At 43.7% G+C, this 27,448-nt stretch overlaps 1 protein-coding gene and 1 non-coding gene across 3 annotated transcripts in view; both read left to right on the top strand.

The window, feature by feature from the left end:
* Positions 1 to 27,448, top strand: part of LOC126361386 (myosin-I heavy chain) — a 783,760-nt gene that overhangs the window by 49,130 nt on the left and 707,182 nt on the right. The gene's annotated exons all lie outside the window — the stretch shown is intronic.
* Positions 8,515 to 8,621, top strand: LOC126286409 (U6 spliceosomal RNA). The gene has a single exon (XR_007551693.1). It is a non-coding gene; the product is annotated as a U6 spliceosomal RNA (small nuclear RNA).

Raw genomic sequence — 27,448 nt, 5'->3', positions numbered from 1 at the left:
TGAGAAATCAGTACCCAGAACAACCACCTCTGGCCGTTATTACGCCTGGGCATTAAGTCAAACAGAGCTTGGATGGCGTGTACAGGTACAGCTAGCTGCCCATGCTGCTTCAACGCGATACCACAGTTCATCAAGAGTAGTGACTGGTGTATTGTGACGAGCCAGTTGCTCGGCCACCATTGACCAGACGTTTTCAGTTGGTGAGAGATCGGGAGAATGTGCTGGCCAGGGCAGCAGTCAAACATTTTCTGTATCCACAAAGGCCTGTACAGGAAGTGCAACATGCAATCGTGCATTATCCTACTGAAATGTAGGCTTTCGGAGGGATCGAATGAAGGGTAGAGCCACGGATCTTAACATATCTGAAATGTAACGTCCACTGTTCAAAGTGCCGTCAATGCGAACAAGAGGTGACCGACACGTGTAACCAATGGCACCCCATACCATCACGCCGGGTGATATGCCAGTATGGCGATGACGAATACACACTTGCAATGTGCGTTCACCGCGATGTCGCCAAACACGGATGCGTCCATCTTGATGCTGTAAACTGAACCTGGATTCATCCGAAAAAAATGACGTTTTGCCAATCGTGCACCCAGGTTTGTCGTTGAGTACACCATCGCAGGTGCTCCTGCCTGTGATGCAGCGTCAAGGGTAACCGCAGCCATGGTCTCCGACCTGATAGTCCATGCTGCTGCAAACGTCGTCGAACTGTTCGTCCAGATGGTTGTTGTCTTGCAAACGTCCCCACCTGTTGAATCAGGGATCGAGACGTGGCTGCACGATCCGTTACAGCCGTGCGGATGAGATGCCTGTTATCTCGACTGCTAGTGATACGAGGCCGTTGAGATCCAGCACGGCGCTCCGTATTACCCTCCTGAACCCACCGATTCCATATTCTGCTAACAGTCGTTAGATCTCCACCAACGCAAGCAGAAATGTCGCGATACAATAAACCGCAATCGCGATAGGCTACAATACGACCTTTATCAAAATCTGAAACGAGATGGTATGCATTTACACGAAGCATCACAACGAAGTTTCACCAGGCAACGCCGGTCAACTGCTGTTTGTGAATGAGAAATCGGTTGGAAACTTTTCTCATGTCAGCATGTTGTAGGTGTCGCCAGCGGCGCCAACCTTGTGTGAAGGCTCTGATAAGCAAATCGTTTGCATATCACCGCATCTTCTTCCTGTCGGTTAAATTTTGCATCTGTAGCACGTCATCTTCGTGGTGTAGCAATGTTAATGGCCAGTAGTGTACAAAGAACTTGGCAGTATGAGTCACCTATCAACATTCCACTGTCCTCTCTCTGGCTGGGATGCATGCACAGATTAGCTTGAGAAAGATGTTATAAATACGTTTCATCCTCTAGTGGGGTCAGCTGGCCAGCGTCTGATGCAACTGTTCCTTGACGTCCTGGATACTAATACAGGAACAGAGAAGACGGCCGAGCTTGTCTCTTGTTGTCGGGGGCAGATGTGGGGCGTGCCTCAGAATCACGTGGATAATTCATAGACACACGTCCTGTCTGGACGAGCATTGTCCTGTTGGAAAATGGCACAATCATACTGTCACTTGAGACGTAACACACGAGAACGCAGGATGTCTGAGACGTAGTGTTGTGCCTATAAAAGTTTTTCAATAACTATCAGCCGTGACCTGAAGTCATACCCGATGGCTACCCACACCATGGCGCCACGAGTAACATCGTTGTGTCTCTCCGAATATTGGAAGAATGTCGCCGCTATACTCGCCCGGACGATGGTCATCCGTGGCAGTGCAGAACTTGCATTGTGTCGGCTTGTAAACCAGAGTCCTAAGATGTTATAACACAGTGAGCCACTATACAAGACGTCTCACATTGTTTGACTAACTTCCTGTTGTTACCAATATTGGCACAACTGTTGGTACAACTATCGTCCCGCAAACCAGAAGTACGTAATTATAATAGACATTATTGTTAATCGTTACGCCTTGCTCTTCGCGTTAGATTCCAGGTTTATTAAGACCTTAGTGTTTCTGACCAAAAGTTGTAATATACGTAAACCCATACTACACAAACCTACTCTTTTTTAATGAATACATACATATTGTTGGTTAAATGGGAGATTTATGCTCGACTTTACAATGCGCAACACCGGCTTAAACGACGTACGTCAACAATTGAATTACCACAGATCCTACTCGAGACTAATGAACAATTAACAAATCATTTTCGTTCAGATTAATATTAAGAGGCACTTTTATGAGCAAAAATATACTTACGAGCAAAAACTTTGAAAAAACTCTTCCTAATGAAGTAGGTGAAAATTGTTCCCTTTTGTTTATACGTAGCGACAAATTCAATCGCTGCAAATAAAGTACATCTTTGAGCGTTTAGTCTGTGATCATCCTCGACTGCTACAGAGTATTGGCGATTTAATTTGATGCCGATTGTTTTTCGTTTACTATTGATATGATAAAAATTGATCTTTCTTTCTTTTTAATACGATGTCACTACGATCGTATGGAAATATTGTCTTTTTTATGTACATACCTCTTCTTAATTCGGAAAATCTGTTGATTTGTTAGCTGGTGGTAATGTATCGCGGCGATAATGCAGTCTCTGATTATCTGCGAACACACTCAGTAACTACGGAAAGGAGTTGCCTAACAAAAGTTATCTTTCTGTACTAAACTCAATTCGCAGTTAAGAGTGATTTCAATTCTTTTCCTTTAAGTAATTTTGCCGGCCGAAGTGGCCGAGCGGTTCTAAGCGCTACAGTGTGGAACCGCGTGACCGCTACGGTCGCTGGTTCGAATCCTGCCTCGGGCATGGATGTGTGTGATGTCTTTAGGTTAGTTAGGTTTAAGTAGTTCTAAGTTCTAGGGGACTGATGAGCACAGCAGTTAAGCCCCATAGTGCTCAGAGCCATTTGAAGCCTTTAATTAATTTTCTTTTTATTCAGTCGCTTATTATTTAATTATCTTTCTTTCCCCGCTTTGACTATCTTAATAGCAAATTATATGACAGGGAGCGAAAGGGTATTTACAGTTTGTACAGAAACCAGATGGCAGTTATAAGAGTCGAGGGACATGAAAGGCAATCAGTGGTTGGGAAGGGAGTGAGACAGGGTCGTAGTCTCTCCCCGATGTTATTCAATCTGTATATTGAGCAAGCAGTAAAGGAAACAAAAGAAAAATTCTGAGTAGGTATTAAAATCCATGGAGAAGAGATAAAAATGTTGCGGTTCGCCGATGACATTGTAATTCTGTCAGAGACAGCAAATGACTTGGAAGAGAGTTGAACGGAATGGATAGTGTCTTGAAAAGAGGATATAAGGTCAACATCAACAAAAGCAAAACTAGGATAATGGAATGTAGTCGAATTAATTCGGGTGATGCTGAGGGATTTAGATTAGGAAACGAGACACTTAAAGTAGTAAAGGAGTTTTGCTATTTGGGGAGCAAAATAACTGATGACGGTCGAAGTAGAGAGCATGTAAAATGTGCACTAGCAATGGCAAGGAAAGCGTTCCTGAAGAAGAGAAATTTGTTAAATCGAGTATAGATTTAAGTGTCAGAAAGTCGTTTCTGAAAGTATTTGTATGGAGTGTAGCCATGTATGGAAGTGAAACATGGACGATAAATAGTTTGGACAAGAAGAGAACAGAACCTTTCGAAATGTGGTGCTACAGGAGAATGTTGAAGATTAGGTGGGCAGATCACGTAACTAATGAGGAGGTATTGATTAGGATTGGGGAGAAGAGAAGTTTGTGGCACAACTTGACTAGAATAAGGGATCGGTTGGTAGGACAAGTTCTGAGGCATCAAAGGATCACAAATTTAGCATTGGGGGGCAGCGTGGAGGGTAAAAATCATAGAGGGAGACCAAGAGATGGATACACTAAGCAGATTCAGAAGGATGTAGGCTGCAGTATGTACTGGAAGATGAAAGAGCTTGCATAGGATAGAGTAGCATGGAGAACTGCATCAAACCAGTCTCAGGACTGAAGACCACAACAACAACAACAACAACAAAAACAACACGTGCCACCGCTTCTTTGGTCCCTGAAACTGTTATAATTCATCAAAGCCATCGTCTTTAATAGTCAAGTCTCAGTTTTGCTACGTGTTGTTCGTTCGGTGGCACCTCTTTACTGGGTTTCAATTTAAAGAGCGATCGATAGCTAGATCAACTAAAATTATTGTGAGCGAAGTCAGTGTCAACAAGCCAAGTAATTCCGGTCGTAATCTGCTAGCGCCTATACATCCAGAAATACGCGCTCGAGACAATTACCTCGCTCGAAGCATCACAAAACCATCCAATCCCCACAAAATAAGAACAATAACCCAATTACCCCTCGAAGTGCTTTCAGTCAACTAGCAGGACGACACGGACAAAATTCGTATAATTTCTGATTCAATTATTTACACCAATAACTAGGACCAAACGAAGACTTCGCTACTTCATTTTGTTCCCTGTAATCCATTAATCAGCATTTCTACCCAGAAAACACTATTAATAAATATCTCCCTTGTCAGTACGAAACAATTCGTAGGAGTACATACTACCAGCGGAACCTACTCGAACAAAATCAGTCATAGATCGGTGTTGGGTGAAACAACCTCCAAGCCTCGTCAGTTTCCGGGAATCTCTTCACAGCATTCGACTCCTCGAACCTGAAACTCTGTTTTCAGAAGGTCTGGCCCCAGCAGGCCACAAATCAGACTCAACCAAAACGGACTACGACCTGTCGTCTTCTGACGAATTGACTCCTACTAAGCTCAAGCGTGGACTTATATCCTTTCCAAGTAAAAGTCGTTCGGAACTGTTATTGTGAACAAACACGTAACGCCACCACGACTTTTGACTATGATTTCATTATCATCATCGACCTTCGACGGTGGCCGGCTACCCCGCACTTTTATTACCTCTCTGGTTTCTGCTATGAGCAGTGACTGCCTCGCTGGTACTTCGTGTGTTAAACTCTTTTTGCTATCCAACGGTGGATCTAGAACACTTTTACAGCAAACATACACAATATATAATACAAATATTTTTACAAAAACAAACCATGTTTCCAGACCAGTATGCATTCGCATGCCCAACAAGAATAAAGGCGAACTTACACCATGCACCTGACACATAGCACAAACTGCAGTTCATCGCTGAAGATAATGCACGTCTTTCTCGTTCCCCAGTAGTCCATGCTTCTCCGTCACGCACCTCTCCAAATGCAGATGTTTGTGTTGTGTTAACGGCAATCTATGCTTGGGATGGCAATTCCCAAGTCTGGCTTTTGCTAGTTTCCGCTTAATGGTGCGGAATGACACAGAAAGCAAAGAGTCTGTTACTTTTTCTCGTACGGCAGGTACAGATATAAAGGGGTTACGATGTGCTTGGTGCACAATATCTCAATCCTGTGTTGGGTTGGTCAGGAACCTTGAAGAGGATGCCTTCCCTCACGTTTCCATGCAGTCCACCATCGGGCCACTGTCACATGCGAATGCGCCACAGATCTGGATACAGCACGATTTGATGAGCCGACCAAACAGAGACCGTCAATGAGCCCCCTTTCAAACACTGGCACGTGCTGATAATGCTGTCTCATACGAGTATGCGGAATCTCAGTGCCCTTCAAAGTGATTATTCAATGTGACTTTTCATACTTTCCCGTCGGATCTGTTGCAAATACGCTTATCGGGTTTGCCACCGGATCGTATTGTGTAAATCGCACAATATTTCTTCGATGCAGCTGCTCGACATCAACATTAGACGCTGTTCGCGCCCCTGATATACCCTACCAGGTTTGGTAAGAACATTAAACACGAAAAACACCAGTGCACACTGTTGGTCATTCTACATGTCCCAGAGGATTGCAGCTGTGACCATATACACATCCACTGATGATGTGTACGTGTATTTACGACGATGTTTTTTAGATGTTTCACCTTTTTTTGTCAGGCAGTGTATTTGATTTGTTGTTCGGATAATAGTGTTACAGAAAAAAATGTGTAACCCTATTTCTGTTGCTCATTTTATTTGGTTTGCGAGCTAGAGCATTTTGAGAATCTTGACTTAGTGTATTGATATTCGGGATATTTTGATGTTAGTAATTAGGTATTTAACTTAATTTTTGTCAATTTTTGTGGCTGTATTGTATGTAAGACCCTTATATAGCATATCTAGAACGGTATTATTAAAATCAAAGCTGGTTGTGTTGGCAACTTTGCCAAAAAATTCATGTAGTTCAGTAGGTCAATTAGAATAAGAATTGGTGATTTTTTTGGCAATCAAGAGCAAGAGCTTTTCCTTTTGTTTGGATGATATTTTTAGCATTTTCCTTTCCACAGGTTGGCGAACTATATATACGAATTTTACAATTTTGTAGAGCAGTAGGTACCTGCGTAACTCGTCTTTATGTTCATAATTAGCCCTAATTTCATTTTTGACCAATGTTGTTTCATATTTCCTTTTGACAGCTTGCGCTGATATACTTGGGTCTACAAACACAAACACACACACACACACACACACACACACACACACACACACACACACACACACACACACACACTACACCACTCTTCTAAATGCCCACTTAACATTATCATTAAATGAAGTCAACAACATGCTGAACTCTGATGTCTAAGTCATAATCAATGTGTGTTAAATAAGAATAAACTTATTAAGCATAACTACAGTACGAAAAATTGAAGACGAAATATCATCCTGAAATCTAGTAAAAAAATATTACAAATTAATTCTACAACAATAAATACATTTTATTTCTGTAATAATGAATGTAATTTCAATCTACATAAAGTTACTGTCAGGTGCAACTTTCGAAAAGGCACATGAAAGAAGTTAGACAAAAGAAAATCTCTGCTCCAACGCAGCTTCTTTGAACATCAACTTTACTTTGTTTACATCCTGTAAAGGAAGTCGCATGTAGCAAAGTTTATTTAGTACTGTAATATATATGGAAAATAAAAATTATGTTTCGCTGAGTAATGTGTGTATCAGTCTTAAATCCGTGAATGCTAATAACCATAAATAATGTCTGCAAATCGATCTTGTCATGTATGAGGCGGGAGTCAAATGACAACGTGACAGATAGAAAAAAAGAAAGTAAACTGTTTGTTATTTCAAAAACAGTCATCATAAGAGTTAATACATTTATTCCGCTGTGAGATAAGATGATCAATGACTTCGTGGAAAAATCTTTACGGTTGCCTACGGAAAGTGATTGTACTCCGTCGTACACCTATTCGCCCGAAGGAAACCGACGGCTTTTCTGGGAAGCCAGTACACATCCTCCGTACGGTCTCGGTTTCTCCCCATTCGATTTCCATATTTTTGGAGCCTGAAAGAAGACATTCGTGTCCATGATTTACTTCGGACGAAGAAGTGCACATCTGCGTACAATCACGATTCCGTGAACATCAGAGCTTCAACATGCTGGTGGCCTAATTTAAAGATAATGTTGGTTCAAATGGCTCTGAGCACTAAGCGACTTAACTTCTGAGGTCATCAGTCGCCTAGAACTTGGAACAAATTAAACCTAACTAACCTAAGGACATCACACACCTCCATGCCCGAGGCAGGATTGTAACCTGCGACCGTAGCTGTCACTCGGCTCCAGACTGTAGCGCCCAGAACCGCCCGGCCACTCCGGCCGGCTAAAGATAATGTTAGGTAGACATTTGGAAGAGTGGTTTAAGAGATGGGCGCGCGCGCTTGTGCGTGTGTGTTTGTGCGAGAGCGCGCGCGCCCGCGCCATTTGGTGCTTACTTTTTTTTCTTTATCTTGCCACAGCTATGTGACACCCACAATGCCAGAAACACAGAAACAATCACTAAAAGAGATTACCATCTGAAGCGAAGATGGCCACGATAAAATAAAGGCGACTCGTTGCAATTATTTCTGAAAACCTTACACACGTACAAAATTTCCTTTAATTACTGAAACGCTAAGGGGTGGAGCGCACTACCTACAAAAATGCTAACATATGCATTCAATGGCAAAGATGTTACCGAGCCATTACTGCTAGAACATTAGTCCGAAGGAGACTGAAACGGTAATGGCTCATGATACATCGGCGCGTCGATGTTAGAACTGCCGTTGTACAAAGACGATACACTGAGTTCCATCTCTGTTCTGTGGTGATGGAGATCTTCTAAAAAACTTAATCACGACTACGGAGAACCATATTAGGGGCATCACAACCAGTGGGCACTTCTACGTCACCACATTTTTATTTTTTTTATTTTTCAACTGAAGCTAACGTATTCAAAACCTGTTGAACACACACCGGTACGCTCATTTTGTGGTAGTGTAAACAGGATTAAATAATAACCGACAGTTTAAGAACAAAATACATTCAGAATTCAGAATGCTACATCACGATAAAAGAATATCAGAGTGAACAAACAAATGAGACTAATGAAAAAAAAAGCCGGTAGAGCACTTGCTCGCGAAATGCGAAGGTCCTGAGTTCGAGTCTCGGTCCAGCACACAGTTTGTACTCGCTTCGGCGGTACATATACTAAAATTGAAACGATACAGAGAAGATTAGCATGGCTCCTGCGCAAGGATGACACGCAAAATCGTGAAGCGTTCCACATTTCTTAGGCTGGGAGTAGTGGCGTACTCCTGTAATCCAAACTTCCGGGAGGCCGTTGTTGTGAGAGAGATCTGGAAACAATTACAGATTCGGCCGCTTCATCAGCTCAGGAACGACCACGATGCCCTCATCGAACTCTGCAGATTGACAGATTGCAGTGCGGAATTTTCGGCTAGTGGTGGCTCGGGGTTAAGAGAAGTCGAGAGCAGTGAGCGAAACTACATCGGGAAACCGAAACAGACGACTTATAACAACAGACCCATTGTTACTACCACTATATTTTCTGATTCAAACAGGCAAAAAATAATAACGTACTAAACTTTTCATTTGCTGTACAATAACGTACTGAACTTTTCATTTGCTGTGCCTTGGTACCAGTAGAAACCGTTTAAGAATTTACCCGTTCAGGTTCTGGTCATATAAATGCCAATGTGCTTTTTTTGTTACCGTGTATTTCTTTTACTACAGAGAGATATTCAGTTGTTGCAGCTGACAAGCAGATTAACATAAAACGCTCTGTGGTTGTTATAATGACGGAGAGTAAACGTATTTGCCGGCCGGGGTGGCCGTGCGGTTCTAGGCGCTACAGTCTGTAACCGCGGGACCGCTACGGTCGCAGGTTCGTATCCTGCCTCGGGCATGGATGTGTGTGATGTCCTTAGGTTAGTTAGGTTTAATTAGTTCTAAGTTCTAGGGGACTGATGGCCACAGATGTTAAGTCGCATAGTGCTCAGAGCCATTTGAACCATTTTTTTGAACCAAATAAACGTATTTAATGGGATAAATGAGTATTCCAGAGCTATCGTAGTGAAGTATTCGGTGAAATTTTCATTAAATATTTCACTGAACACTCTTTGATCATATTTTCCAATTCAGCTCATCCTTCAGTCATCCCAAAGGCGGGCTGCCACTCTGTGGAAGGGAATACCTGAAACGTCAAGTGGCAGTCCAGGTTTCCGGCTAACGGTATGCCGGCCCTGGGAAGAGCGAGTAGTCCCCGTGTGTTGGGAGGCTTAGTGGAGATGGCGTGGGGCATTCTGAGTTCTGACCGTGAGTTCTGGAGAAGCTGGGGAGCGATCCCCAGCGAGGGGGCTGGCCCGAGGCTGAATGGCCGAGCTTCGCTGCGTGCGCGCTAAGGAACCATCGAGCTGAGTTTGAAGGGCTGTCAGGGACTTTTGAAAAGCGTTTGAGGACGGCCAGGCTCCCAGTTCTCCGATAGAGGGCAGCAGGTTGGAACAGTGTAGTGTTTAGAAATAGTTAACGGAACTCGGGACCAGTACTATAGAACTGTCGGTCTGCAGTTTACTGATACGAACGAGACATTCGTCCTCCAATTCTGGCTGTAGAACAGAGGCCGTGTTACAGAGTACATTTGTGTGCTACATTGTCTGCCACCAGGAGTATATGAACCGAAGTAGAAACATTAAAGACCACAAATTATAACAGGCTTACCCAAAGAGCATGCTAACTAAATTCTAGTTAAGCTAGCCTGGACATTACAGTAAGGCTAAGAGCTACATGGAAAACAAAGCAAGGCATAATGCCACACTGCAGCGTATGTTTATCATGTGTTAAGCTGAAAATGTACTATTGGATTTGCGGTCAATAGATGTGTTCTTGTTCACTGGGTTATATGTACCTTAAGAATGGGGATATACTCAGTCGTAACTCATCATGTGGAACCAGCTGAGGGTTTTTTTGCAAAATACTTATTGGTTTCAGGTGTCTCCTATAGGTTAACCTTTTTTTCCGTTGCTGGATGTGTTTACTTTACTCTTGACACCTTCCCTCAGCACGTGTTCAGCAAATGTGGAGTCCGATTTTGTAATCTCTGGTCACGGTCACGGTTGGTCAGTCTGGCTGCTATACCCTTGCCTGTTTCACCAATATAAAGTTTGTTATAGTCCACGCAGGTGATTTTGTAAAGACCAGTAGTTATTAAATTGTGGCGCTGTTGATCACAATAATGTGAAACCAAGAGAAAAGTATTTGCACCATCTTGTATTAGCGTTCCAAAAAATTCTTTTTCAGCTACTACCGTCACTATTTTCACCGTTTCTGAAATATAATAACTGTTCCCAGGCAATTTAGCAGCTAAACATGAACTTACCCACAACACTTCACCCAAAACTCATAAGTGAATTGCGAATTTAAGACTGCAAACACATTTTCTCGTAATGCAATTGGTTTTTGTTCCATCAATTTTCACTATTTCGAAGGTTGTGTAAAGCGAAGAAGTTCATTCATTTCTTATATCAGGGTGCGCTTTAAGAAACAACCCATCCATCACAAGAAGTGCAGGAATCGAACTTTCTTCCATACAAAACTTCTGCACATTACAATCGATTTTTAATGCTTATCGTGAACATGAGAAAACTTCAATTTGCAATTGCACCCATACAAGTAGTGAGTTCCGTTCCTCTCCTCCTCCTACCCGCCCCGCACCCCCACCCTGGCCGAGCGGTTCTAGGCGCTACAGTCTGGAACCGCGCGACCGCTACGGTCACAGGTTCGAATCCTGCCTCGGGCATGGATGTGTGTGATGTCTTTAGGTTAGTTCGTTTTAAGTAGTTCTAGGGGACTGATGACCTCAGAAGTTAAGTCCCATAGTGCTCAGAGCCATCCTCCCCCCCCCCCCCCCAATCTCCCTCCATCCCTCCCCCCCTCCCAAAGTTTGAGAACCTTGGGTATAATTGTGATTTGCATGAGAATATTAGGATGGATCGCTTGTTGTATGTCAGCACCCCGACAGTGTGATCCAGTCGAATACAGGTATGTTAAGACTATATCCATCCTTCCCTATTTTGTATTTGTACCGAACTGAAGCTACCGGGGCAGGTACTAGCAACGTTTTGCCATTCGACGGATGCATCAACACAACTGTGTGACAAGGAGTCATGCAACATGCCTGTGTGGTTTAGGATTTAACGCGGGATTTCGTAGGACTAAACAGTGATAAGGAAACGTACTCCGCTACCTCTGTGCGGTTGACCCGAAATTCTACTTATGAATAGCAATTTATTTAGGTCCTAAATATTACGAGACGCAACAACACGTGCACATTCAAATTTTATATAAAAATACATCGAGCGACACCACAATGCCTGCAACCTGCAACATCCATAATCAGGCAGCATATCGATCAGTGCTACTTGGAGCAACTAAAATATCTCTGAATCAAGAATACCTGCGACAGGGAATAAACATGGTGAAACATATTGTAGTTACCAATGATTATACTGCTTCCATGGTTGACACCGGTCTCAGGCACAAACCTCACAATGGAAGAAAAAGACAAAAAAATGTGTATCTAGCATCCTATACACTGGTAATATACTATGGAAGATTGGAATTATTTTTAAAAACCACGAAGCAAAAATCGTATTTTTAATAAACTACAACAAAAATGATTACAGTACATAAAGTGTAATCATGACCCATACTCAGAATCTGAGATATACAAAGTAACATGCTAAGAATGCTCCATGTTCTACCTATGACAAATGAGCCGAGATTTCAACACGCACACACACACACACACACACACACACACACACACACACACACACACAGAAGAATAGAGCAAAATCTTAAATTACTCCACCGACTAAATAAAGGACATAAAATAGATCTGTTAAGAAGAACTGGATATATATTTACGTTACAGAAAAACTTTAAAGTGAATCAGAAGATTTCTTTTTCTGCTTCGTCAGTATGTTTAGTTAAAAATAGTAACACACAGAAATAAGCACCATTGTAAATAGATGTAAGCAAATTATTATCCAGAATGTTAAGATGCATGCCCTCTATACAAAAGCATATCATATTATGTTGGAGACCCATAATATTATCTCTGTTGACTACATCCGAAAACATCTTTGTAACTCTTTATGTCAGTTTGTTATTCTCGATGTATACACACACAAAAATTGTGTGTGATATTTGACATGTGTGAGACTCTGCACAAATTGGAACATAGAAAATACTTTAAGTACAAATTCTTCCATATTTCGCCGCTGACTATATATAAAGATCGATAATCAACTAAATTTGCACATTTTTTGATACGTTGCAGGAAAGTCAACAGAACAAAGAAGCAGAACCACACACACATCAAAAACACGACGAAAAAATGGCATGATACACTGCGGAAAAAGCACTTGAAAATGGGAATCGTTTCCCGAAATGCCTCGTGTGAAATGTAAAAAAAAAAAGAAAATCGCGGCCGGTAACAGAAAAGTTATTTATAAGCAAACCCATAGTTTTCACAGTCACAGGTCTTCGCAAACCATTTCTGTTGGACCAAATCAGACTATAAATAATAATTTCGTATGGCTCGCATGCTGATTCAGTCTGTTTGGCTTTATGTTCTTTAGCGAGTTGCATGCCAGCATGCAATCTGGCTCAAAGCTTCCCAACGTGTGGTCCGCGGACCCCTTAGGGGTACCAAATCGTGTAAAATAATAAGTAAAATTCTTGAATAAAAATGTGAATATCAAATTCATAACTATTTTTTTCGTGTGAAAAACATGTGTACTTTTACTTCAGGTCGTATCCTCTAGCAGCCTTTGCGGTTCCTAAGTGAGAACGCATACACAGTTTAGTGCCGGAGAATGCGGCTTCTCTGATGGACTGTTTCGCAACAGTACGGGGGTCGTTTGTGCGCCGGCTCACGGCGCTAGATGCGCTGAAGCCTTTTACGCATGCGCGGAGCGGTTGTCGACCAATCACAGCGCTCGCTGGTACGTATGCGGCCCCAGGTATCATTAAATGTTAAACTTGCTTTGTCAGTGAACTACCTATTTCATAAGTCGATTTTTGACCAGTTTATTACTTCTAACATGGATCGGTGGCTGAAGACAGGATCATTGAAGAAGGGTGCAGTTTCTCCGTCGTCTTCACAACAAGGGAAGTTTCCAGTTGAAATGAATGAGGAGGGAGGACGACCGAAGGAAGACTTTACATACATTTGAACATTTTTCTTCGGATTTCACGAAAAATCACACACACACACGCACGACTGTTACGAAATATGCATGCTTCTTACACAACAGTAGCCAAATAGTGGAAGTGAACAGACCATAAGCGGCAGCTTGTCAACAGCGAACAGTTTGGACGTGACACTGATTGCTCTTGGAGGAAGACAGCTCCATCGTGTGAAATTTCAATTACCAAGTAATTTCAATCAGACTATAGTGTGTTGAACAAAGGGAGTGACTGAAGAAGGGGTCCGCCAGCTGAAAAGGTTGGGAAGCCCTGATCTACTTCAGTCACATAGCTTTTCCGATAGTCTCCCGAGGATGAGTAGACCCCGCTACAGACCTTTGTGCAACAGAGATCGTGGTGCCACTGCGACTCCCTTCGGGACTGTCGCGTAAGCGGCCAATTACACTGAAGCGGTATACCCTGGAGCTAGTGGATTGCCGACGCAGATTTCTTCTCTCGGCTGGATTAGAAGCGCTTATACTCATACTGAACGCATATTTGTGACATCAGAGTTGAGGCTACACTCGACCATGGCTGATGCGGAGACAAGGAAGTTGAAACGTCGCAGCGACAGTCAAATATGGGCGGACCACAATATTGCTGTCGTCACAGCACTGTTGTTAGCACTTAGCCCTATAAATTGAAGCGCCTGCTACTGGTTTTTACGGTGTGAGAGGGTTGTTATTAACAGCATCGAGGGGCGACGTTTTTTGCTGCCCAGGACAAACACACGCACGGCGCGGGGGAGCTGAACTCCACTGCGGCTCGGAGGATCCAGCAGTCTCACGTCCGTCTTCCTAGACGAGACCACTAACAGTTACTTTGATACGTGTTGCGGCGAGCGTCGCTAAATAATTAGCGAATACAGACCTAGTTTCGTGTCTAGAAGAGTTAATGGTTCGTAATTATGTGATCGTACACTAAATAATTAGCGAATACAGACCTAGTTTCGTGTCTAGAAGAGTTAATGGTTCGTAATTATGTGATCGTACGCAGTACAAAAGAAATTATAATTTTTACACAAATGCTGTTAACTATAAATTTAATATAAAACTTGTTTTCTATCATAATGCCGCATTTCTTTACAGCCCTTGGAATATTTTCAGTAGCAACAAAATTTTGATAATTTGTTTATATTTATTATGTTAGCACGATTGAAGAAACGACCACATCTTTCAAAACGTATTCAGAAAGTTTTTTTTGGAATAAAAGTTCTGCATTTCAGTCAACTGCTCTAATTAAGCGACTGGCTATAGTCAGAGACCCGTGGAAGTGCTGACCTATAGCATGTACTGACAAGACGTTTTTATGAGCTGTTAACAGTCAGTCTAAGCCGGTTTAGCCATTAAAAAGTTTTCGTGTGCATTTGACTGAAATAAAGTTTCTAACTGAAACGTTTTGGCGCACCAATTTTCACCGTTCATCCGAAGCTCTGACACGTATCCCGCGCTCGGCGCCATTTATATTCTTGCTAGATGACTCCCTAAATAGATTGTGTAATCTATTCCTTAAACTGTAGAAGAAGATGCTATTAATGTGTTAAGTTATCCTTTGGTACTGTTAAATACTGGATTCTCAGGCCGTGCTGTGTGTGAGATGCGGCGTATTGGTATTTCAATATGACAATGACTCTATAACTTGAGTAATGTGCCAGAGTAAGTCGTTACTTTCTTAAGCGAACGACATTTTCCAACATCCTGTCAGTGCGGCGAAGCCTTTATCTGTTTATCCACCTTCTGATTAGACACCTACATACGTGCTGTTATTCCTCAGTATTTTATGATACGATTGACACAGGTCATTGATACTTTATCAGATTTATTTATTTTTGCTGATATAGTAGTGCATTTTTTTCGTTAAAAGATCACTTACCCATTCATACAAGTTCTTCGCGTAAAACTGTGTTTTATGTTACTGCTAAAGTACAGAAGCTACAGCTAAGATTTGTCATAAAGTGTAGTGGGAATCAACATACTTCTATGAGATGCTGCCAAAATAACGGTTACGACTATTGATATCTCTCTGTTCAGCATAGCCTGCAATTTCGTTCGGCCGGTCTACAATTTTTCCAGTACAGAAAACAATGCAAGTGGTGGAATATTGATTCAAAATTGTCTTGTAGTTAGACAACTGAAATGGTAACTCCCTTGTGTTCAATATTATCTCTCATAAGGTAAGCAATTTGCGGGCTGTTTCGTGATTCATAAAGACTCTGGGAGAAAATATCGCACCTTAAGTCTATACATGATTTAGAATAGTTGAATGCTTACACAGTATATTAAAGGGAAGACTGCAAATATTCAGATAATACATTTTTCCAAAATCGAATTTTTCACCGAAAAAACTCATTCCATACACCCGTAGGCCATCACACTACTTATATAATAGCTCTGTTCCAATTCTGCTACACGCCAGCACGTCGTTGCAGCTGAAGATCCATATGGTTCGTCTGAAAACGTAATCAACGTTTTTCAGATTACATTCGTCCGACGAAGAAAATAATCATTCAATTTTAAATAGGGTCTCTTCTAATGAAAGAGGCCCCCGATACATTTCTGATAATAAACTTTGGTAACTTGCATCCGAATATGCAGTTCAAGGTTACCGAGTTTTTGACAGTGTCTGGAAACTACTGACTATCATGTACGTGTGCAGCTAGCTGGGACAACAGCCAAGGCTTGCTTAATGATCCGTTCCACGTAGTGTCGCCCATTAAGATCTTTGACAGTCCCCTCTCACCGATGTTGGACATACATGGTAACTATTTTATGGTGAATTTCGAATCAGTTTTGCCCGAAGACCGTGTAAGAACAGAGAATGGTGCAGTGCTTGTAGTATGTTGCACAGTCAACGTTTCGAAACACGAGTACTAAAATTCAGTCGGTTATTGTTAAGTTTCTTGTCGTATAATCGTCCTCTCCAAACCACACGAACACCTCTACTTTATTGTATGTTATGTCTGCGACTCTAACAAGCTGAATGACAAACTTCTACATTCGCATGCTTAAAATTCGTAATGGATAGTTGGCCAGGTAAGACAGGAAATGCGCTAGATAAAACGCTATTTCAGTTTTTATGGTGACCGGGAAAGAGTTTTCTGTAATGTGTGTGTGTGTGTGTGTGTGTGTGTGTGTGTGTGTGTGTGTGTGTGTGAAATCTTATGGGACGTAACTGCTAAGGTCATCAGTCCCTAAGCTTACACACTACTTAACCTCAATTATCCTAAGGACAAACACACACACCCGTGCCCGAGGGAGGACTGGAACCTCCACCGGGACCAGCCGCACAGTCCATGACTGCAGCGTCATAGACCGCTCGGCTAATCCCGCGCGGCTCTGTGATGTGTTGTAAGTAAACATAAAGTAGTATTGTTGTACTCAGTGCATAACACTAACGACCAGGAATAGTAAATAGTTTTGTAATATTGTGGAACAAACATCCAAAATGTCGCATGAACGCCGTAAGATTAGCCATTACGTCACTTTCAGTAACGTTTAAAGACATTCACCTAAAGGTAATGGGCGAATGTCTTCTGTCGTACTGTGGAACTAACGAATATCAGTTGTGATTGAATTGCGCTATTTGTCAATCAAGGGTTCTGTTTTGAATTCGTGAATACTTTGCTGATGACGAATGGGAAATGATCCGTGAGAGTATCTCGGTAACCCTGCGCCGTTACATTTCCACTTACACAAACAAGGACTGCCTCGTCACTGCACTTCTAAATGTCGCTGTGAGTACTACACAGACCCACGGATACCGTTCACGAGGCATCCAGCGAGTCCACCTGTTTCCATCGGTGTAGTGCACTATTTCCGTTATTCCAAGTCTAATGAGCCTCTATCTGCATCACAACTGTCATCCGATAGCATTCGTTATCTTTTTGGTCTCTCTGAAGCCGCTTAGAAAATGTGTCAGTCCAAGCTTCTTTTGGGATGTCACTTAATGCACTCTCGTACGCTGCAATGGCCTCTTCATCTGATGAAAACCGCTGCCCTCGAATTTTTTCCTGAGTCTTAGGGAACAGAAAGAAGTCACAGGAGGTCAGGTCAGGTGAATAGGGGGGATGGGGTAACACTCGCATTTTTTCCTTCTCCAGAAAATCCATTGTTCTGGCAGCCCTGTGCGTAGATGCATTGTCGTGATGCAGCAGAAGGTGCCTACTCTTGGACTTTGAATGCTGTGACTTCCATGTGGCGATGACTTTCGGAAGACAATCGTTCACGTACCATTCACCATTGGCTGTACGACGTGTGTCCAAGGTCACAGAGGTGAGATGCCTGATCTGTGTGAAAAAAGTTGCCACCATCTTTTTTCCAGAGCTTCGACTTCGTCGAACTTTTGTGGGTGGTTCCTCCCCTGGAAAGCACCACACAGAAGAATGTCTCTTCGTTTCAGGGTCATAATGGTAGACCCACGTTTCATCACCTGTGACGATATTGTAGGTGTCTTGGGACTTCCCTCCATTGAATTTTTCGAACATGAAACGACACCAGTCCACTCTCGCCCCCTTTTGGCTTTCTGTCAGGGAAGGTGGCACCCAACGGGCACATCTCTTAGTAAGGCCAAAGAGACTGTGAACGATGGTCTGTGCTGCTGTTGATCCAATATTTAGGGTCCCTTAAATGTTGCAAAATGTAATGTGGATCTTCTTTGATCATTTTCCTCGCAGCATCAATGTTTTCAGGAGTCGCAGCTGTTGCTGGCCGACCGGGACGAGGTTCATCTTCAATTGGCTGCCGAACCCTCGAAGACTCGGGTAACCAATTTCCAACTGTGGCCCTCGAAGGGGAAGCTTCAACAAAAACACGCAGCAAAGAAGAATGGCATTCTTCGGCACTTAAACCCTTTTTATAATCGTAAAAAATCATGGCGCGAAAGTCGCGGCGCGACAGCTCTATCCTGCACCGTCTCTGCCTGTGCTTTCTTACCGCGCTGTGAGGGATCACGGATAGCCAGGGGCTGCGCGCGCACGTCCCAAGGTCGAAAAACATCGCTCTTTCGAATGAAAACAACCCCATTGTCCTCCGCCTTATGGTTTACGGGCTGCTAAAAACTTTCGGCATAGCCCTCGTATTTGTAATAGGAGGTATACGTTGACATAGTGTGGGGTTCCTAGACATGGCCGGTAGCGTAAGTTGTCAACTTCTCAGGACGATCTGTATAGTTGAAAGTTTCTGGTGGCTTACGAGCTAATTGTAATGAGTGCTTTTGAGCAGTGAATTCGTTCCATTACGTGTCCACCTTCGTTAAGAAATCGAAATAGTTGACCAGGGAAAGCTGACATTCGATTTGTACGCGGTATTATGATTTCTCTGTCCGTTTGCGGATAGGAGTATTTGCAAAATAACAAATATTACCGCCTTGCAGGCAGACATACGATGTTTCTTCCGCCATCGTTGAAAAGATTTGCTTAGGGCAGTAGGACGTCGCTTAACTGACGGCTTTCATAAGCAATCGAGTGTACAACGTACGTCGTAAGCCCCTGCTCTTTTCTCGCATCGTGCGTTAGGCCATCGGTGCGCCCCTGCTCTCAGGATTTAAAATCGGCGTCGGTTTTACAGTTGCGAAAGCACCTTGTGCCAAGTTACGAACGCCCATTAAATGTTTTCGTTTTGTAAATTCATAACTGAAGATAATTCTCTAAGAGTCCGGTCGGTAGGCCGGTGTTTTACCTTCAGTGTTCTTGCTCGCCGATTTCTACATTTCATCAAGCCATCATCATTGGCTTCAGAAATCACTATCACCCGCCACATGACGTGAATGCGACGGTTCCCATGCCAGCACTATTTGAACGACGCATACTGTGCAACGCAGGAGCAGCTCGCTGTCTGACATCCCGCTCATTCACGGCGGCTGAAGTGGAATAAGATTCAAAACATGTCAGTTTCGATACAAATGATCTGGTGAGTTTGAAAACGTGTCGTGCGCCAGGAACTAAATTTGACAGCAAGTACACTAAATTTATTGTATCTCGTAAGACTGATAACTATAGTCACTTAGTATTTTTGAGGTAGAACACTTTGGTACCTAAACGATTAGCTCATTTCAATAGTATATAGAAGGTACTTCTTTTTATGTTATTAACATCAAGGTGGATGCATGTTTATTAAATCAACGAACTGAAATCAATTGTCATATGATTAAATTGAGAGTATTCAATGAGTTATGAAGTAAAGCTACCGGTAGCAAATATTTACAAAAAATTATTCATACTGCCATAATGTTAGGTTGGAATAGAAAATTTTAAAAAAATGTTATCTTTTTAGTATTAAAGAAGTTTAATTTGTCCAGATGCGCTAAATACATCTATAGACAAATAATTTCAGTAGTTTAAATTGCCACTTCAAAACATCTACAAACATCAGTGCCACTCAGTATAGTGCAACAACTCACACATCACAAACATCACGCTTAAAAAACTCACAGAAGGCGCAAGATAATGGAAATCATATCTCGTCGTATAATAAGCAAAGAACAATCGTGACTTGTAGTAGCAAATTGTATCGTGAAAGGAAAAACACCCTTTTTTTGAACATCAGTCTTGTCACGGATAACGGGACAGCAGCTCTTTTGCGTTGTGCAGCAACAAAGAACACCATCAACTGTGTGTATGATTTTATTTAAATTCCAACTGTTTCCGTGATTCAATCCACCATGCTAAACAGGGCCCTGACGATAGTGGAATGTATCGCCGAAACCGGTTGAAATTCAATAAAACTAATTCACACATGTGAGGCGTTATTCGTTACTACGCATGAATAAAACCATTGTTATGAAGTCACGAGGTTTCACCAACCATTTCTTAATGGATAAAATAAAGATAAAACTTCATCGTTTGCCAGAACACACAAATTTTGACTACTTTCAGCGCTAACAATGAGCAAGGTCGTAGTAGCTTGTAAATAATAGATTTCAGCTATCAGTCGTTCTTTTGAAATTTTATTGGCAGATTTAGATTTCTGCTAGAAACTAGCCATTCTCAATGCACTATCATTTTTGATCAGTGCATGTAATGGCTGAAACTTCCTGGCACATTAAAACTGTGAGCCGGACCGGGGCTCGAACTCGGGACCTTTGCCTTTCGCGGGCAAGTGCTCTACCATCTGAGCTACCCAAGTACGACTCACGCCCCGTCCTCACAGGTTTACTTCTGCCAGTATCTCGTCTCCTACCTTCCAAACTTTACAGAAGCTCTCCTGCGAACCTTGCAGAACTAGCACTCCTGAAAAAAAGGATATTGCGGAGACATGGCTTAGCCACAGCCTGGGGAATGTTTCCAGAATTAGAGGTTCGCAGGAGAGCTTGTGTAAAGTTTGGAAGGTAGGAGACGAGATACTGGCAGAAGTCAACCTGTGAGGACGGGGCGTGAGTCGTGCTTGGGTAGCTCAGTTGGTAGAGCACTTGCCAGCGAAAGGCAAAGGTCCCGAGTTCGCGTCTCGGTCCGGCACACAGTTTTAATTGCCAGGAAGTTTGATATCAGCGCACACTCCGACGCAGAGTGAAAATCTCATTCTGGAAACATGTAATGCCTGTTGGTCGGGCTTCATTCACAGTTCATTGAATATTCAATGAACTGTGGATGAAGCCCGACCAACAGGCATTACAGTCATGCATTGATCAAAAATGATAGTGCATTGAGAATGGTTAGGTTCTAGCTGATATCTAAAACTGCCAATAAAATTTCAAAAGGACGACTGATAGCTATAATTTATTATTTACAAGTCAATATAACAGTCGCTGCATGCAACAGCCTTCGGAATGGAAGGTAACCTGACGAAGGTCGTATTAGTTGGATCGAATGACAGAGCCCCACTATTTGAACCGAAGCGCCTTTGTTCAGTGAGGCCCGAGACTCGCCAGATGTCGATTGGCACTATCGACGACTTGCCAGATGTCGATTGGCTCGATCGAGCCAAGTGGCACGGATCGACGAAGTAGTTGGCGCACCGGCAGCTGGCGAGTTCAGTGTGGATGCGGCCGCAGTGCTCGGCGGTGCACGGTGGCGCTTAGGCTGAAGATGGCGGGAGAAGAAAAGAGTGGCAAGCTGACGGCGGGCAGGAAGCGGCGGCGGGCCAGGCGAGGCCGGGGTATCGATTTTCGAGGTGGGGTGCGCGCAGCAGCTGGCGTGGCCGCCTGACTCACGCCTGGCCTGCCTGGGCCGGGCTGGGGTGCAACTCTTTTAACTGAGCAGCGTGACTCAGGCCACGCACGGCAATCGCGCCACTTGCCGCCGCTCTCCGCAGCAGCCGCAAAAAACGCGCCGCCGGGCGCGGGCACCTGTTGTCAGGCTGCCACTGCACTGCCCGTAACTGTTCATCGCAGCTGTCGGCTGTTCGCAACCCGGTAACCCAGCCAAAGAAACCTGCACCGTCTGCCAGCCTCCTTATGTGATCTGTATACATACGGCTCAATTCACTCTGGATGTCGACGTAACGACAACGCAAAACGTGGTGTGCTCTCACTGGACGCGACGCCACATACCTTCTCCTCCCTCAGCCCAGCACGCAACAGTAAATAAACGATATTCGTGTGTCGTAAAAATGTACACTACTGGCCATTAAAATTGCATTACTACACCACGAAGATGACGTGATACAGACGCGAAATTTAACCGGCAGGAAGAAGATGCCGTGATATGGAAATGATTAGCTTTTTAGAGCATTCACACAAGTTTGGCGCCGGTGGCGACACCTGTAACGTGCTGACATCAGGAAAATTTTCAATCGATTTCTCATACACAAACAGCAGTTGACTGGCGTTTCCTGGTGAAACGTTGTTGTGATGCCTCGTGCAAGGAGGAGAAATCCGTACCATCACGTTTCCGACTTTGATAAAGGTCCGATTGTAGCCTATCGCGATTCCGGTTCATCGTATCGTGACATTGCTGCTCTCGTTGGTCGAGATCCAATGACTGTTAGAAGAATATGGAATCGGTGCGTACGGAACGCCGTGCTCGATCCCAACGGCCTCCTATCACTAGCAGTCGAGATGACAGGCATCTTAACTTCATGCCTGTTACGGATCGTGCAGCCACGTCTCGATCCCCGAGTCAACAGTTAGGGACGTTTTCAAGACGACAACCATCTGCACGAACAGTTCGACGACGTTTGCAGCAGCACGTACTATCATCTCGGAGACCCTTGACGCTGCATCACAGACAGAAGCGCCTGCGATGGTGTACTCGACGACGAACCTGGGTGCACGAATGGCAAAGACGTCATTTTTTCGGATGACTCCATGTTCTGTTTACAGCATCATGATGGTCGCATCCGTGTTCGGCGACATTGCGGTGAACGCACATTGGAAGCTTGTATTCTTCATCGCCATACTGGCGTATCACCCGGTTTGATGGTATGGGTGGGATGGTTACACGTCTCGGTCACCTGTTGTTCGCTTTTTCCGCACTTTGAACAGTGGACGTTACATTTCAGATGTGTTACGACCCGTGGCTCTACCCTTCATTCGATCCCTATGAAACCCTACATTTCAGCAGGATAATGCACCACCGCATGTTGCAGGTCCTGTACGGGCCTTCCTGCATACAGAAAATGTTGGACTGCTGCCCTGGCTAGCACATTCTCCAGATCCCCTCACCAACTGGAAACGTCTGGTCAATGGTGGTCGAGTCAACAATACACCAGTCACTAATATTCATGAACTGTGGTATCGTGTTTAAGCTCCATGGGCAGCTGTACCTGTACATGCCATCCAAGCTCTGTTTGACTCCATGCCCAGGCGTATTAAGGCCGTTATTACGGCCTGAGGTGTTTGTTCTGGGTACTGATTTGTCAGGATCTATGCACCCAAATTGCGTGAAAATGTAATCACATGTCAGTTCTAGTATAATATATTTGTCCAATGAATATCCGTTTGTCATCTGCTTTTCTTCTTGATGTAGCAAATTTAATGAGCAGTAGTGTACATAAACAACAGCGTCAAAACTCTGTGCCCTAGAATCCTTGAAGCTGGCGTTCCGTTATGTCGACGGTCTCTGGGTGCCGCCGTTCGAAATGCGTTGTCGATTGTTTTGACGTTCTCTCCCGTGGTCACTGTGAATCGTCCTTGAACCATCATTCACTAAAGCGAAGTGTGTACTGTTTCGATGGATATTTGGGGTACGGCATTTTCACATTAGCTCTAGAACACTAAAGGGGAAATTTTCTATTGCTACTATAGCCTTGTAAATTTTACTACTCCACAGTCATGATTTATAGGATACGTTTCAGTTAATTATCATTATTAACAACAACACCCAGTCATCTTGAGGAACAATCTCTGACCCCGCCGGCAATCGAACCTGGGACCCCGTGCTCGGGAAGCACGAACGCTACCGCGAGACCATCATTCATCCCCATTATGGTCGGAGGAAGGCAATGGCAAACCACCTCCACTAGGACCTTGCCTAGAAAGGCGGCGCGGGTCTCTCACGTAGCTCCCCTACGATCTGTAAAGAAGTATGGGACTCATCATCATCATCATCATCATCATCATCATTCAATCTCTTGTGGCATGTTACATACGAAATTAGCTACAAAGTATCCAGTTTCATATCCTACTGGAATCGTAAATTTTACGAAGGTTTTTGTTGTCTAGGATTAAGAGACACTGTCAAAGGAGAAATAAGTGGTGACAGAGAAAAAGCTTAGGCTTCACTAGGAATCGAACCCCAGACCTTTATAAGTGTAGTTCGGCATTTAAACACTGAACCACGGCACCAAGGAAAGAAATGCAAAGGGAAAAGTTGACATTAAGCTGTAAAAAGCCCGCCCGGTTGGTCGGCGGTCTAACGCACGGCTTTCCAGGCGGGAAGGAGCGTTTGGCCCCCGGTACGAATCCGCCCGGCAGATTTTTGTCGAGGTCTGATGAACCGACCCGTTTTTAGGCGGTTTTTCATCTGCCCCGGCGAATGCGGGCTGGTTCCCCGTATTCCTCCTCAGTTACACTATGTCGGCGATTGCTGCGCAAACAAGTTCTCCACGTACGTGTACACCACCATTAATCTGGCGCTAATGACCATAGCAGTTTTGCGCCCCAAAACCAAAACAAAAGAAACCACCATTACTCTACCAGGCAAACATAGGGGTTACACTCGTCTAGTGTGAGACGTTCCCTGGGGGGGGGGGGGGGGGGGGGGGGGTGCCGGTCGCGGTAGCCATGCGGTTCTAGGCGCTCAGTCCGGAACCGCGTGACTTCTACGGTCGCAGGTTCGAACCCTTCCTCGGGCATGGATGTGTGTGATGTCCTTAGGTTACTTAGGTTTAAGTAGTTCTACGCTCTAGGGGACTGATGACCACAGATGTTAAGTCCCACAGAGCTCAGAGCCATTTTTTCCCTGGGGGGTCCACCGGGAGGCGAACCGCATAATAACCTTGGGTTCGGTGTGGGCCGGCGGAGGGGTGAAGTGGACTGCGGTAGTCGTCGTAGGGTTGTGGACCACTGCGGCTGCGTCGGGGACGGGTCCTCTTCGTCGTTTCTAGGTCCCCGGTTTAAATACAATACAAGCAGTAAATAAGTAGAAGTCCGAAGAGAGACGGAAAGGGATGCAGATACGCAGTGCTTACTAAGTATTTAAGTAGTGGAAAAAAGAAAAAAAAGTATTTGACAGACGAAGGCTGTAATTAATTTCGCTTTTTACGAGGGTGCAATTAGGAGTAACCTTTGGGGCGAAAATATGATGATAAAGAGATGTCAAAGGATGGTAAATTGAGAGAGCTGCAGCATTTCTAACTTAAACAGCATCCCATCGTGACGGAAGGCAGCGAAGATAAAGCGAAGCCGCAGAGGAAACGTATACAATAGACGGAAGGAAACTACGACGTGCGGAGCACAGGACCTGCTGGCTGCCGCTGTGCTGAGTATGCTTGTGTCTGTGTGGGCGGGGGTGCGGGCGTCAACTTTTAAATATTATGCAGGCGCGTCTCAAGGACTGCCAGATGTGTCGACGGAAAACTGCCAGACAGTTTTACCGCCAGTAGCCACAGGATAAGTAGCGACCGGGAAGTTGTTACTAGATCTACGAAATTTTCACGCTTCTAAGACGGCAGCCGGCCGTGGTGGCCGTGCGGTTCTAGGCGCTGCAGTCCGGAACCGCGGGACTGTTACGGTCGCAGGTTCGAATCCTGCCTCGGGCATGGATGTGTGTGATGTCCTTAGGTTAGTTAGGTTTAAGTAGTTCTAAGTTCTAGGAGACTGATGACCTAAGATGTTAAGTCCCATAGTGCTCAGAGCCATTTTTTTTTAGACGGCAATTTTCGGGATATTAATCGATAAGGTGCCAAAAGGGTTTCAACTACAAATCCAGTAATTACTAAATACCTGAACTAATGACGACTAACATTAACCCTACACTTTCTACATACTTCTGTTTTGTGTACTGTTATTTTTTTAATTAGTTAACTACTAACGCCCCCTAAACAACAGGCAATGTGTGCAAGATGCAAATCATATTTTTAAGTTATATGAATTCCCCCTCCTCTTTCAGTACCTACTTTCAGTATTGATCATGACTACAGCCCACCAATAGCATCCTGAAAGTTTTTTGTCCAGTAATTCCAGTTCTCCGAAAGATTGTGCGGAAAACACTAAACGCGACTTTGTCTTTCGACAAAGTTGAGCCATCCAAGGACAAATGTAGACTCCGAAGAAGACCTCAGAAGAGGGTAGAAACATCGGGCAGTGAAGAAATGTGGCGCGACCTAACGACATTTTTATCATCAGTGACAACGGCCACGAAAGCCTACGGACTCGTATAACGTATATATTCTGTACACACACAGTACGATATGTACAAGGGTAGTTCGGAAGGTAAGCTCAGTTCCGATTTTCCACCGCGGCACTGCTACACTCGCGGTTCCACTCACGCGCAGTAGTATCTGTGGTTCAAGCACAACGAAATGACGCCATTTCGAGCTCGCTCTGTGTTGTGTGTCGTTCGTAGTGATTGTTTATAATGGCACCGTTGTTCGAAAATCCCGCCGCCAGTGAATTAAGATCTGCGATTCGTTTTCTGAATGCTAAGAACATTAAACCAAGTGACACTCATCGACAAATCTGCGAGGTTTACGGAGAAAATGTAGTGAGTTCTTAAATTGTGAGAAGATGGGTCCGAAGAAGGGCATGGTCAAGTGCAAGGCGAAGAACGAAATGGACGCCCATCTGTGGTTTCTGATGAATTGTTAGTGCAGGTTTACGGTTAATACTATTGCTCGTCAACTTCCACAAATTTCACGAACAGTAATTTACGAGATTCTTAATGAAAAACTGCGTTTTCATAAACACTGCGCCCGTTAGGAAACTACTTAGGGCAACAGGCGGCAACATTCTGTGACGAAGGAATACAAAAACTTATACCACAATATGAGAAATGTCTGGAAAATTACTGGGGGTATGTTAGAGATTTTTGTGAAATAAATTCCTTTCTTTATCTGTATTAGACTCCTTTTTGTTTTTTGTTACCAAACGGAACTTACTTTCCGCTGGTGATGCTTAGAAAATATAAGAAGAAAAAGCGTACGGCAATTGAACGTCTTTTCATTTAGCTGCAGAGTGGCTCTCACACACTAAGAAGATACGTAGAGAGAAATATTTATGATGGTGTATCCCTGTACAGTATATCACTAATCTCTTTGGGGGATAAATATTTTGCTTCACAAGTAATAATGAAATGTTATTCAGCGACACTTCATAGGTATTTCTTCTCCAAACGTGGAGCATGCTGAGGCAGGATTCGGAACTGTGATATTGGTTTTGAATGAAATGCCAGTACCAGTTGCAGTTTTTAATTGTTCTGTGTTCTCTCTGACTTATACTCTGGGGCCGAAACTAGTCGCGGTAAAGAGTTCCG

Source organism: Schistocerca gregaria, chromosome 1, assembly GCF_023897955.1.
Source record: "Schistocerca gregaria isolate iqSchGreg1 chromosome 1, iqSchGreg1.2, whole genome shotgun sequence".
Taxonomy (NCBI): domain Eukaryota; kingdom Metazoa; phylum Arthropoda; class Insecta; order Orthoptera; family Acrididae; genus Schistocerca; species Schistocerca gregaria.
The sequence above is the reverse complement of the archived record's forward strand: the minus strand, read 5'-3'. Positions and strand labels throughout refer to the sequence as shown.